Source organism: Acomys minous (genome assembly GCF_964271855.1).
Source record: "Acomys minous genome assembly, chromosome: 2".
NCBI classification, from domain to species: domain Eukaryota; kingdom Metazoa; phylum Chordata; class Mammalia; order Rodentia; family Muridae; genus Acomys; species Acomys minous.
The window spans coordinates 91266377-91280459 of NC_140484.1; the positions used below are offsets into that span (position 1 = coordinate 91266377).

At 42.0% G+C, this 14083-nt stretch overlaps 1 pseudogene across 1 annotated transcript; it reads right to left on the minus strand.

Moving 5' to 3' along the window:
* Positions 1 to 5894: 5894 nt before the first annotated feature.
* On the minus strand, positions 5895 to 8849 carry LOC311583435 (nuclear receptor subfamily 1 group D member 2-like; annotated as a pseudogene). Its single transcript has 3 exons — positions 8374 to 8849; positions 6246 to 7283; positions 5895 to 6071 (listed from the first exon to the last, which is right to left on the minus strand). The product of its transcript is annotated as a nuclear receptor subfamily 1 group D member 2-like (transcript).
* Between the last annotated feature and the right edge of the window lie 5234 nt (positions 8850 to 14083).

Below are 14083 nucleotides of genomic sequence, written 5' to 3' on the forward strand. Positions count from 1 at the left end.
TTTCCAAAATTTGTGGACAAATGGATTGAACTAGAAATTGTCATAATGAGTGAGTTCACACAGAAGCAAAAAGAGCTAAATGGTATATACTCACTTATATCGAGACACTAGTCCAAGGTGTACGTCCCCAAGAAAAACTGTACATACCAGAATAATGGGTAAGAGGGGAGGACATCCTATTGAAACTTTAGGAGTGAGAAGCCTGGGAGAAAGAGGAAATGGAAGGATCCAGTGGGTCCTGGAAAACTACAGGAGAGTCTGGGCCCTGGGGTCCTCCACAAACTGTGGCAACAGCCAAGGAAAAAATAGGCAGTAAAAACCTTGAACCCCTACCCGGACTAGCCGATGGACATTCTCCACTGTTGAGTGGAGAAGGAGATCTAACTTTCACACAAACTCTGGTGCCCCATATTTGAACATGTCCCTTGGACGGAGATGCCTGGTGGCACTCAGAGGAAAAATAATAGGTCACCAAGGAGAGACTTGATACCGTATGAGCATATTCAGGGGGAGGAGGTCCCCCTCAGACACAGACTTAGGGGAGGGGAGGGAGTAGGGGGAAGTGGGAGGAAGGGAGGGATGGGAGGATACATGGGATGGGCTAACAACTGAGATGTAATATGTATAAATTAATAAAAATGTATTAAAAAAATGAATGAGCCCAGCTTTCACACACACACACACACACACACACACACTCACACCAGTGGACATACATATGTAGAACAAACACTCATACACATCACCCTACATACATACATAGGTACACCACACTCACATATTCATAGACGTGAATTACACACACAGATTTCCACTGATGTAAGTGTGTTGGATTCTACTAATTACAAATCAGTCATAGTCACCATGGTGTCTGGATGGTGACCTGGCTGCAGTCCTGCAATTGAAGAAAAGGAAATAGGGTTAAGTCATGGAAAACTTCTGTTTTGAAACAACTTATACTCTTTTATATTATACCCCCCCCCCAAAAAAAAGCCACATGTGACGTAGGCTAGACCACATAGCCTAGGTAGTCCAGCAAGACATTGAACTTATTCTCCTGCCACTAGTTCCCCAGGGCTGTGCTATAGGCAAACGTCACCCTGGCAGATTTCAGAATTGCAGGGAAGTGAAGTCAGGGCCTTATGCTTGAAACATAAGCTGTCCCCCAACTAAGCCATGTCCCCAGCCATAAGACTGTAATGTAAGAATCTCACTGATGGTCAGTAGTTCTCAGCTCAGAGCTGAGATTGTGATGTCAGTGGCAGCTATGGAAAAAGTTGTATGACTACACTCATACCTAGTATGCAATCTCTTCCAAAATACTACTACATAAGCATTACTATATCACAAGTAAACACAATTTAAATATATATATAATGCATATATAAACACATACAAACAAACATAAAAATATGTTCTATAAAAGAAAGCTGAAGTTTCATTAGGTCTTGTTTTATTGTTATGATAAGAAGTATAAGACAAACTACATATAAATACATACACACTTATTATGAAACATAAAACACAAGGAGACAGACTCTGTGTGTGTGTATGTATGTGTGTGAGTGTGTGTGTATGTGTGTGTATGTGTATATGTGTGTGTATGTGTGTGTGTGTGTGTGTGTGTGTGTGTGAGAGAGAGAGAGAGAGAGAGAGAGAGAGAGAGAGAGAGAGAGAGAGAGAGAGAGAGAGATCTACCTCTTGAAATTAGCACATGCCAGTGAATGTTGTATCATCCAACCAGGCCATGCCAATGAAGGTTGCATCATCCAACCAGGACATGCCAGTGAAATTTAAGTCATCCAACCAGGCTATGCCAGTGATGGATGCATCATCCAGCCAGGCTGCACCAGAAAGAGTAGCTTTGTCCAACCAGCCTAATCCAGGGAGAAGAACATTATTCAAACAGGCCAAACCACAAAGAAGATCATCATCCAACCAGGCCATGCCAGTGATGGATGCATCTTCCAGCCAGGTTGCACCAGAGAGCATCATCATTCACCCAGTGTAAGCCAGAGAGAGGAACATTTTTCAGAGGCCAAACCATAGAGAACAGCATCATCCAACCAGATCATGGTGGTGATGGATGCATCATCCAACCAGGCCATGCCAGTGAAGGATTCATCATCCATTCAGGCCATGCCAGTGAAGGACATATCATCCAACAAAGCCATGGCAGTGATGGATGTTTCATCCAGCAAGGCTGCATCAGAGAGAGTAGCAACATCCAGCCAGTCCAAACCAAGGCAAAGAACATTATTCAAACAGGCCAACCACAGAGAGGTACATCACCCAAGCACACTAAGAGAGGTAGAGGAGAACTATCAAAGCAAGTGGAAGAGCATGAGATCCCAGCACCTGGGACTCGAGGAGAAGGTGCAGGAGAGGAAGAAGATGGACAGGATCCAGAGAAGAGAATGAAGCAAGTACCTGGGACCTTTGCTGGGAAAAAGAGTAACTGACAGTGGGATAATAGGTTAATTATCATGTTCAGCTTTGTGGTTAATTTTTAATGAATCATTGTCTTGATATGTGATTATTTTGGGGATATTATTGATTACAAATAAAGGATGTTTTATTAAATATGTGACTGAATATTAATTATTAATAGTAATAAAAAAGTAACAAAATGTGGAGATTGGATCTAAGTCTGAGAAGTCTTGAGTGAAAGGTGGTTTCTTAGCCAAAGAACCCGAGCTTAAAACCAAAATACTTCTGAATCAAAAACTGTTTCTTTTTAAGAGAGACTCTTATTCTCACCCACAGACAAAAGGCAGCCTATTGTGGGCACATGGGAGATAAAGGGAAAGGACTTAACACAGCCAAGTTGGCTGCTGCAGTGGCTTCACTCTCACAGAGCAGTGGTGGCTCCAGAGGCAGGTCGGTTAGGAAACTGGAACTGAGAGGCCAGAAAACTTACAGATCGAGGTGGGGAATGGAGTTAGCCAGATAAATTTAAAAAAAAAAATAAAGACTGCTATTATCTCTCTCCAAGGTGCCATGCGTGGCACAGGACACTTGGACTTTCTCTGGCTTTGTTTTGGTTCTTGTCATGGACTAAGTTACAGTGCAGTTAATGGTGATCATGGTTTTCCATACTTTCTCTACAGAAGTTCAGGGAGAGAGTGGGGTGGAAGCCAAGGGATGGAATACTAAAGTACATGCAGGCAAAATGGAGGAAGGAACAAAACTCTTCCTGATATAGAATGGAAACTTGATAGCAGCTGGAGCTCAGGGCTCTGTAGATACAGGATGCTTGTCACCTATTTCTGGAAAGGGCCCAGCTGTCACAAGCACTAAATTCCTAAAAAGTATGGACAAAGCTGCTATGTCACAGTATGAGATGGAGCACCTGGCCCGGAACTTTCTCTTGTTTCCCATTACTATGGGAAGAATTTATTGAAATAAAAATTTATGAGATAAAATGCAAATCTACAAGCTTATATTTAGGTGTGTATATGTATATAGTAGCCCTAACTCAAGCATTACAAGCAATACTAACATCCTGGTGACATATTTCCAAAGACTTAACTGCTTTAAAGATCCATGTTATAAAGACACTTATATAAAGGGCAAAAATAAAGAATCAACATATTCCTTTAGGTTTTCAGTATTACTCCCAAAAACTTTCTATCCCTCATAGAATAAAACTATGCATTTGCTCATCCTGGAAAATATATATAAAAGGATAATGCTATCAATGTAAAGGATTCACAAACCTAGCTGTATATCCCATGAAAGCCATACCCACTGAACGTAAGCAGCAGCTATGGTCCCTAGTGTATGACGGACACACCATCAGCTTTCCTCTTTGACAGACTTCATCTTTTTCAGTCTTTTTTAACTGTACCCCAAAAATTCACATCCTGTAGCAACAAGTTAAACTACAAAATAAGGTATTCTACATACATGTCACAAAAGTAACAGGCTTACAATAATAAAGCATGTTCTCAGTGCCATTACCATTTCACAAAATCCAATGCACTACAAAGAAAATAGTTTTACCCCCAATACAGATACTTGTCACTTTCTCTTCTTCTTCTTCTTCTTCTTCTTCTTCTTCTTCTTCTTCTTCTTCTTCTTCTTCTTCTTTTGTTTTGTTTATTTTTTTGTTTGTTTTTTGTTTTTTGGGTTTTTTTTTTTGTTTTTGGTTTTTCAAGACAAGGTTTCTCTGTGTAGTCTTGGCTGTTCTGGACTCATTTTGTAGATCAGGTTAGCTTCGTACTCACATTGATCCACCTGCCTCTACCTCCCAGTGGTAATTGTTATTTTCCAGGGTAAGGTAAGGATGTTTATGAATCTTCAGCTTGGCTTCTTCTTCTACCATGATCTCTAAGCCTGTACCTAGGTCAATCACTAAACGTTTTTTCAAATTATACTAACTCAAATTTGATTTTTTTCTGTAACAATGGATTTTACTTTATTGGTCGTAAACTAATATTTTCTAAGAGGAAACAGCTGCAAGGCTGAAGTAAAAGTATTATGAAATAATCTTTTGATTGGCAGAAAACATACTACCTGAAATTTGAGTATTTCTTAGCTACATTCAACATACCTTAATAAAATCTCTTGGTCCAATCAGAAAATTGGACTTGGGATAAGGAAAATCCATATATAGTAAACAGAAAATAAACATATAGGAGAAAGAACATTTCTGTTAGAATTCATCTGATTTACTAATTGTGATTTAGGGAAAGAAAGAAAAGTGGGCTTGGCACAGATATGCTTAAGAGGGTAACAAGGTTTCCCTAAACAAAACTTCACCCTCCATATAGAATCCAAATCAGCCAACCACCTGTGGCAGGTAAGGGGCCGCAGCACCACCTTCATTAGGACAAGAGAGAAAGCTGAAACTCTGAAACACCTCTTCCCTCCAGCTGCAGAGTTTATCAAAGATGCCTTCTACAACACATAGGGTTTTTCTGACATCTGGACTTGACTGTCCATCACACTTGTACATTAAATGTTACTGAAAAATAGAGCATTAACTTCAGTATTCTGCCATCTAAACATTGTAAAGCAATGGTTATACATCAGGTATAATGCACCTAATTTGGGTTCTTGACATCTCTTGTTTACACTTATTGTAAGATAAAGTTCTTCACGGTTTAAATTACAAGATTTCACATGTAATTATATTCACATAAAACTATGTACACATACTTTCTGAGGTGTCCATACACTTAGAATATGTGTTTGTTGGTAGGGTACCACACATGAGTAGCAAACCTGAACAGATTGGTGTGGCCTGTCAGACAGTTTCCCAGAAATGCTTAGAAATAAGACAAGTTTATTATTATAAGAATCATATTAAAAACTTCACCTTATTTACATAGCACCTACCTCCCAAGAGGTAAAAATGGTTTATGGACATTTTCGGTATCTCTCTGAGGCAGGACATTGAGGACACCATCAATTATCTTTTCAACAGCCCAGCGACTGCCAGGACCAAGCACTGTGACAGTGGTAGAGCAAAATACTAGTGCATAAGACCTCCTGTCCCTCAGTCTCCCTTACCATAGTCGTTTGGTACAGCAAGATTCCCAGCACAAAGGGTTAATGTCTAAGTCCTCCTCTACCTGCATTGTGTGTTAGACTCATACCACGGAGAGATCAAGTAGGATTGTGGCTTTGACAGGTGAAAAAAATCTAACATTCAGTGTGACTATAATCCAGTCCATGTGTAGCACAGCTGATTGGTCCACAGGGGAGGGAGGACCCATGTCTAACATGGCAGTGAGTCCTCATCCAAACAGCTGCTGATGACTGAGGACACATACAGTTCAGGGCCTGGCACTGTCTAAGGTCTTTTCTCCTTCCACATATGGTCTGCACATATAAATAAGCATCTCAGCATGAAATGTGCAGTCAGCATCAGCTCATGGGCAAAGGCCTTACGGGTGAACTTTAGAGGCCAAGAGTTCCTCAGATGGCAAGTTGTTTAAAGATGGGAGATCTGGCAACTTTAGAAGTCATTTTGTAAAAATGGAGGCCTCGATCAGATGGTTTTTCATCATTAAGGTGCTTAGTGCACAGATGAGCATTTTCTGCAAAGCCTCCACAGAATTAACCTTTTTAAAAATATATTTATTACATTTTGCCTGCATGTACACTAGGAGAGGGTACCAGATCTCATTATAGATGGTTATTAGCCACCATGTGGTTGCAGGGAATTGAACTCAGGACCTCTATAAAAGCAAGCAGTACTCTTAACCTCTGAGCCATCTCTCCAGGCCCAGAGTTGACCTTTTAGTTCCAGATTGGTCTGCAGACATCAGAACGGCTGCCACGAGCAAGCCCATGTTCTCTTCACTGAGCTGGAGGGCATTCATCTTCTCGCTGAGCTGAGACACAGAGCTGAGCAGATCCCCTGCCCCAATTGAGTGCAGGCATCCACACTGTTCTTCCCACTTAAAAAAGGTGACAGTCTGTTCCTTTGCATCACACAATGAAGAGAACTAGGCCATTAGAATGCCAAAAGCCTCAGCTTTTAAAATGTTGACCTGGTTGTGCAGAGGCAGATCTCAGAACCCAGGGATACGCTTGGCCAATCCCACCACTTCTTGTACTGCTGGGGTAAAACTCATTGAAAATTCTTCCCACATTTCATGCCCAGACTTCTGAGGATCCATATTTGGAGACTTGCTCCTAGGACCAAGCAGATGCACCCTCCCTCCAGTGTTGCACATCCATCTACTGGAACGCTATCCCAGGCTCTTTGAGCATAAGCACTGGAGAAGTTCACACAGCATCCATTTGCAAGACAAATGGCATGTCCATTTGGGTGATGCATTATGTTTCTCCCTTTGTACTGCCCACTGAGATGCTGCTGGCTCTCACCATAGGGAAAGGGCTCCGAAGCCCACTGCCACGATGGTCATGACTTAAGTTACACTGCTCTGTGTTCTTGGGGATCTGTTTTCCTCTCTGGGGTGGCATGCTCTCAGATGAGTTTTCTTGGCATTATTGATTATACAAAAAGGTACCCTTGTGGGCTCTGATCACCACACCAACCATTTCCTCCTTTGCAAAATCAGAAGAGGAAGGAGGACAGCTCTTGATGTTTCCTGCTCCAGCTGGGCCTTGGGCTGCAGCTGTTCCTGAGCTGTGAATGCTGACTGTTCCTGATAGTCTGCTAAGGTGCCATTCTGCAGCTGGCCACTGATCTGGGAGTCCATCCAGGTCTACATTGTCTCTGTATTTCAATTAGCATTCTCTGTTTTTAACACTTAGGGATCCAGCCAGATCGAATAGCATCTCTTGACATTCTCACTGACAGACAACTTTGTTTTGTTTTGTTTTGTTTTGTTTTGTTTTGTTTTGTTTTGGAGACAGGTTTTCTCTGAGTAATCTTGGCTGTCCTGGACTCACTTTGTAGAACAGGCTGGTGGGGAACTCATAGTGATCTGCTTGCCTCAGCCTCCCGAGTGCTGGGATTAAAGGTGTATGCAACCATGCCTGGCTCTTTTTTTTTTTAAACAGAGTTAATTCATTTTTTTTCTTGTATAAAAACCCTTATGCGGTAGCTACAGCTGGAACTTGGATCCTCTGAATAGAGTCTCTGGTGTGGGTTTTCACAAGATGATGAGTGAATTACTAGTAAGGAGACATGGTGGACAGTTTCTTTCCAGAGGTCAGGTGTCAGGTAGCTGTAGGTCTTGGAGATGGCATCAAAAGTGGCCTTTGCAAAGTTGCCCATGGTGGCAGTATAGCCCCTGGCTGATGTGTAGCAGTCATCAATAGCATCCATCATCAGTAGCTTCTTGGGCACAGGAGCTGAGACAATGCCAGTGACTCTGGGGGCAGGGATGAGACGCATCAAAACAGAGCCAAAGCCTGTCACCTTGCATGGGACAGTGCATGGTCTCTCCGCACAGGGACGATGGAAATCTTGGCCAAGTTGATGGCCCCTCGGATAGCAGCGGCTACCTCCTTGGAGCACTTAACACCAAGACCAACGTGATCATTGTAGTTCACAATAGCAACAAAATCCTTGAACCTGGTCCGCTGGCCAGCCCATGTCTGCTACTGCATGGGCATGATCTTGAAAACCTCATCCTTTAGGGATGCACCCAGGAAAAAGCCAATAATCTTGGATTCATTAATGGGCAGGGAGAACAGATAAATCTCCTCCAAGGACTTGATCTTCATGTCCTTAATCAAGTGGCCCAGCTTGGTGATGAGGATTCATTCCTTGTCTTTGGCTTCACCATGATGAACCCCAGACTTGGACCACATCCAAGCCCTCAGCCAAGACTTCGGCCCTTAAGACCTTTGCCAAATCCTCTGTAGGCAGGGCCTCCTAATCCTGGGCCCCCAGGTCGCATCATCTGCCATGTGCTGTTTTCCAGAGGAAGAAGAAGCCACAGACACTTCTTGAAGTGACCCTGCTGGCATCGGTGCCTGGTCATCCTCATGACAGAAAAGTTCTCATTCTTCAGATCCTTCTTGTACTGGATGTTTTGCTGAATGCTCCCCTGAAAGAAACCCTTACAGCCTTCACAAGCATTAGTTGCACAGTGGAATCCAGATGCCACATCCCCTCAGACTTTGTACAGCAGAACCATGCCACTAAATTGCATTACACCTCTGTGACTCTTGGTCATGCCAGGGGCACTGGATTTGCCTGTTGTCCCAGGACAGTCTGTGGTCACTCTCCAGGACACCATCAATGGTGGAGATCCTCACTGTCCTTGGGATTGCCCTTGGCTTCTGAGTTAGAGCTAATTTGGAGAAGATGGAACTGATGGGGACAAGGAATGGAAACTGTACTCAGAACCCCAGCTGTGACAACAGGCAGAGCTAGAGGAACTGGTGTGGGCAGTTACACCTCCTGCATTCAGTTCCATGGCGCTTGGTGGGGTGCAGCTCTCACCATGCACCCTGGGGCTCAGGCAGTGGGCCTTGTGGCTCCCACATCATGAGCACTGGGCACAGGCTGCTTTGAGGGCTACATGGCAGGAGCCAAGCACCCAGGCTTCCTGAGGTAGCGCTAGGCAACAGGCATGGCAGCTGATGGGGCCAGAGTTTTCTTTTTTCCTTTGTTTGATTTTTGGTTGGAAGTTTCACGCAGCAATGATTTTGAATTAAGATGAAATATTTGAACAGCGTCATTGTAGCACATGTCCTCAATCCCAATACAAAGGAGACAGAGACAGGCAAATCTTTGTCTTTTCCATACAAAAAGTCAGGGTGGAACTGCTGCTCATGAGATGAGCTACTTACAAAGATAGTCTAGGATTCAAAATGAAATTTTTTTCTTTAAATTTCTATGTATGTCTTTTCTTAATAACAATTTCCTTACTGATCTAGAGGATGGATACATATAAATCTTAGGTTTATTTTAAAAGAAGATGACATCACACTCCCCTAAATGGACACCTAGTATCCTTAGAAAGTGGGGCTTCTGTAGGAAAACTAGTGTCAATAGGTATTTTTCCCTAAAAGGGATATTCAGTTAATCTGTATATGGACTCAAAGTTAGGATGGGAGACAAACATAAAAGCTGCATGTCTCCCACAACCAAAAAGCATTAAATGCTGAGTAAGGTGATGTGTCAGGATGCTTCTAGAAGCCAGCTTATCCCTTTAAACCTGAGACACTATCATGGGGAACAGGTGGTGCTCATACATAGCACAAAGAGACAGAAGGAACTACACAGGTGACAAGGTACATGCCAACCTAATTAGATCCCCCCAAACATAAAGGCTATAAAGGAAAAACTGCCCATACCATGTGTAGAAAGAGGCTGGATGAAAATAGCCACAACAAATGTAAAAACCCAAGTACAACAAGATGCCTAGAGATGCTTAGAGGAGTATAAAGTTGACTTTATAAGATAATGCCTTTTCTATTACTCTGGGCAACCAGCTTATCTCTTTAAACATGAGGAAATCTCATGTGGGACAGATAACAGCTTGTCCTAATGCAACAGGTGCCCCAGAGCCCAGAAGAGGACCTTTGGGTCCATACAGTCTCATTTTGGTTTGTATATGATAATGATTGTGTGTTCATCGGTAATGTTAATATTATACATCTTTTTTGACTGAGGTCAAATGGAACAGCCCGAGGAAGAAGAGAGACTGCTAAAGTAAATCAGTCTATACTTGTATGACTTCAAACTACAGAACTAGCAGATAACTTACATTGCTGAACCTGCTACATGGAAATAGCTCTGAGACTGGCAGAGGCATTAATGTCTATGCATAGCCAATAATGCTTGTTGGCTACAGAATCCCCATGACTTACTATCATGTGCCATTCCATGTGGCCTAAATGACGATTTACAGATGTCTTTCTTCTGCTCAGACAAAGAGGAGAAAACCATCCTTAATTGGTTTGTGTACCTTTCACATCTCATAATTATTCATTTTAGCAATGTATATTACATGTGAGAAATTACATGTTTTCAGAACCAGACACTGATGATGCTGTACCAGACCTGACAGGATTCATCCTCCAGAATTATGAAACACTGACACAAATGTTCCATCCTCGACTGCTGTGGTTACTGTCCCTCATGACAGCCTGCTCCCAAGAGACCTTTGAAGAAAGCTGCTGATTTCAATTGGTCCAGCATTTCAGACTGTCCCAAACAGGACTTCTATTAAGCCTCAATCTTCTGAACTTTTAGGGACTGGACCACAAATGCTATTGCTAGCTGACTTAGTCAATTTTTCAATTTTATTTCAGCCCTGAAAAAGGCATTCCTTGTCCCAAAATTATTGAGAATCTTGAAAGCAATGACCCATTTCCCTTAAGAGGGAATTGGATTGGTTTTTTGTTGCTTCCTTGGGATACAGAAGTTGATTGTATATATGTGTAATAATATAAATGTATATGTAAAAAAGTAAACAAAGTAAAAAAGTTTCTTGAATTGAATTTTGGTGGTTTGAATAATAAAAGTCTTTCCAGGCTCAGGCATTTGCACACCTGGTCCCCAGTTAAGGTGTTTTGGCAGAGGTGGGATTGTCTTGGTGGAGAAAGTGCATCATTAAGGGCAGGTTTTGAGAGCTAAAATCATCTCCCCAATTGAAGTTCATTCTTCAACTTTTTGTTGAAGATGCTTCCTGCTCTAGTTACCTGCTGCCATTTCTCATAGATATTATGGCTCTCCCTCTAGAACCATAAACCAAAACAAACTCTTCCTTCTGATAAAAATACAGTTCATTGTCATTTGGAGTTGGTTATAAATTATCAATGGTCTTATTCGGAGAGAAAAGAAGGTTGGACTCGGGGATTTCTCTCTTTTCTCTATTTTTCTTTCTTCCTAAGTATGGAGATAGAGCTTGAATAGACAAAAGAGGCATATAGAAGTATCTTAGAAGAAGAGTAAAACAAAAGGTAGATTATTCTATCTACTTTTCAACTTAAAGATATTGTTATATTTAAATAAGGTTATTTTTAATACATTGGTATAGATGTTGATATATTGATACGATTCAAGGTTACTTTGTTACACACACACACACACACACACACACACACACACACACACAGAGAGAGAGAGAGAACAATTTGTGGTGAATTATTGTGCCCATACAACTTATTTTTGGTACAAAGTCTACTTCCAGTATTTTTAAGGTTGCTATTAACACTTGTTTAGAATAAGTAAATAATGTAAGTTACTAGTTAGTTGATTATGGTCAAATTTCTAGTCTTATTTAGCACAGGAATATACATCCTAGGATTAACAGAGATATGATTCTATAGATAGATAATGTAAAAATTGATAAATTGGTGATCTTCAAAACCTGTTATACCTACAGAAAATGGCCATGACATAGACACATTCATGAATATGGGCATAACCATGCCAAAAGCTTTGTTAAATATCATTCCCTATGGTGCCTGACTGAGGCAGAGAATCTGTGATGACCTACAAACACATCCATAGCTTTGGAGAAAGAACTGAAAATTCAATGCTGTAATTTTTCCATGAGGGAGGTTCCAGAATTCTTCCCTCCCACTTTTCTCCATGATGACGTTCCACACTGTCTGCCTCTATGAAACTAAGCCTTGCCTAGTTATATGCTTTTTTTTTTTAAATCAGAATTGCCTTGGTCATGGTGTCTCTTCATAGCAATAGAAGACTCACTAAGACACTTGCCTTTGGGCTGTAGAGATATCTCAGAGCTTAAGCACTCTGGCTACTCTTCCAGATGTCCTGAGTTCAATTCCCAGCAAACACATGGTAGCTCTCAAGCATCTGTAATGAGATATGGTGCCCTCTTCTGGAGTACAGACCTACATGCAGGCAGAACACTGTATACATAATAAATAAATATTTCTTTTTAAAAAGGGACACTTGCCTTCCATTAATTTTTTCTCTGCTAAGGCTAAAGTGTAGGGTCTCCAGTATACTAGACATGGGTATACTATTATAGAGATATAAACCCAGCCCCTCACAGGTCCTTAATAACTGAGCCACAACCCTAACTCCTCACAGGGGATTCTAGGTAGGGGTTCTCCCACTGAGCCATGTCCCTTTCCCCTCACTGGGGGACTCTAGGGAGGTGCTCTATCACTGAGCCATGCCCCCAGGCTATCATCAGTGGGGGTTCTAGGAAAGTCCTCTACCCCTGAGCCATGATGCCTATACCCAGCTGATATTCCTGCAAGGAGTTGGTTTTTGAGTGTCCACTCATTTACAGCTTCTACCAGAGGTGTCACACACCAAACATCACAGTTCAAAAGGGGGAAATAGGTCCCTGTGAGTCCCGATAGTGCATGCAAAAAGAGACATCTATATAGATAAGCAGACACTAGCAGCTTGTGCTGAGAAGTGGTTAAAGCCCATAGATTTCTGTTTTTCTCAGGAGGGCTGGCATTACTCTTTCATCTGAGCTTGGTGGTGATGGTTCTAACTCACCTCCATCAGGGAGTTATCTGAACAGGAAAGGCAGTTCCAGAGGCCAGGTTGTAGGAAGTCTCTCAGGTCATAACTGCTCTGGATAGAAACAGGTTAAATCATCCCATCCAAAAGCATGAAAATCCTGATGGAAAGAAAACAAGACCATCAGGAAGCTGTGCAGAAAACTGACATCATCTCTTAGGACACACAGACAGGAAAGAAAGGGTGCAGAAAAATATTCCTACTTAGTTGAGGAACACCTGTATAAAATGTGGAGGATTCATAACCTAGCCTATTCCACTAAAGTGCCAAAGGCACATACAGTGACTGAGATCTCCCACTGTCAACTTTCCTGCTGTCCTGTTCTAGATGTCCAAAGGACACCTGCAAATCTCAAGTCATTGTCCTAAGCCTGAAGTCACTTTGACTTTAAGGAACTTCAGAGTCTTGAAGGCAGATCTCGAGCTACTGCAGCACTAAGGCAAGAAAGGACATCTCCAGAGAAACTGCTTTTCCCCTCAAGCACATACACCTTGTTAAATGGATGGCTGATATACACACTTGTGTAAACCCACACACATACACACAAACACATCTATAATAGGGTCTTATGACCTCTTCCAGCATACAGATATGCATGCAATTATAGCACTCATAAAATAAAATACATAAGTGAATATTCTTTTGTAAAGAGTTCGGGGGAATAAAACCTTTCTGGCACTCCGAGGACAACATATTAATCTCTGCCACTGTCTCTGGACAATAAATAGAGGTGAAATATGGTGGAATTTAACACAGTCAAACTGGGCAGGCTGAGTACAAGGGTGGAAACCCATCCTCTGGGTATCAACATTCTAGTTTTAAAGTTTTGGTGTGTGTGTGTGTGTGTGTGTGTGTGTGTGTGTGTGTGTGTGTGTGTGTAAGTGTGTATATCAGCCATCGATTTATCAAGGTGTATTTGCTTGAGGGGAAAAGCAGATTCTCAGGAGATGGCCTTTCTTTAGTTTTGGGGTTGTTTGGGATCTACTTTCAAGGCTTTGCTGTACCTCATAGTCTCAGTGATGTCAGGCTCAGGACAATGACTGGAGATTTGCAGGTGCCATTTGGAGGGCTATGTAGTGAGACCCTGTTTCAGAAAGCCCAACACTTGTCAGGTGACGGTGGTGCAGCCTTTCATCCCTGCACTACGGAGGAGGAGTCAGAGAGATCTCTACAGAGCCAGTTCTGGGA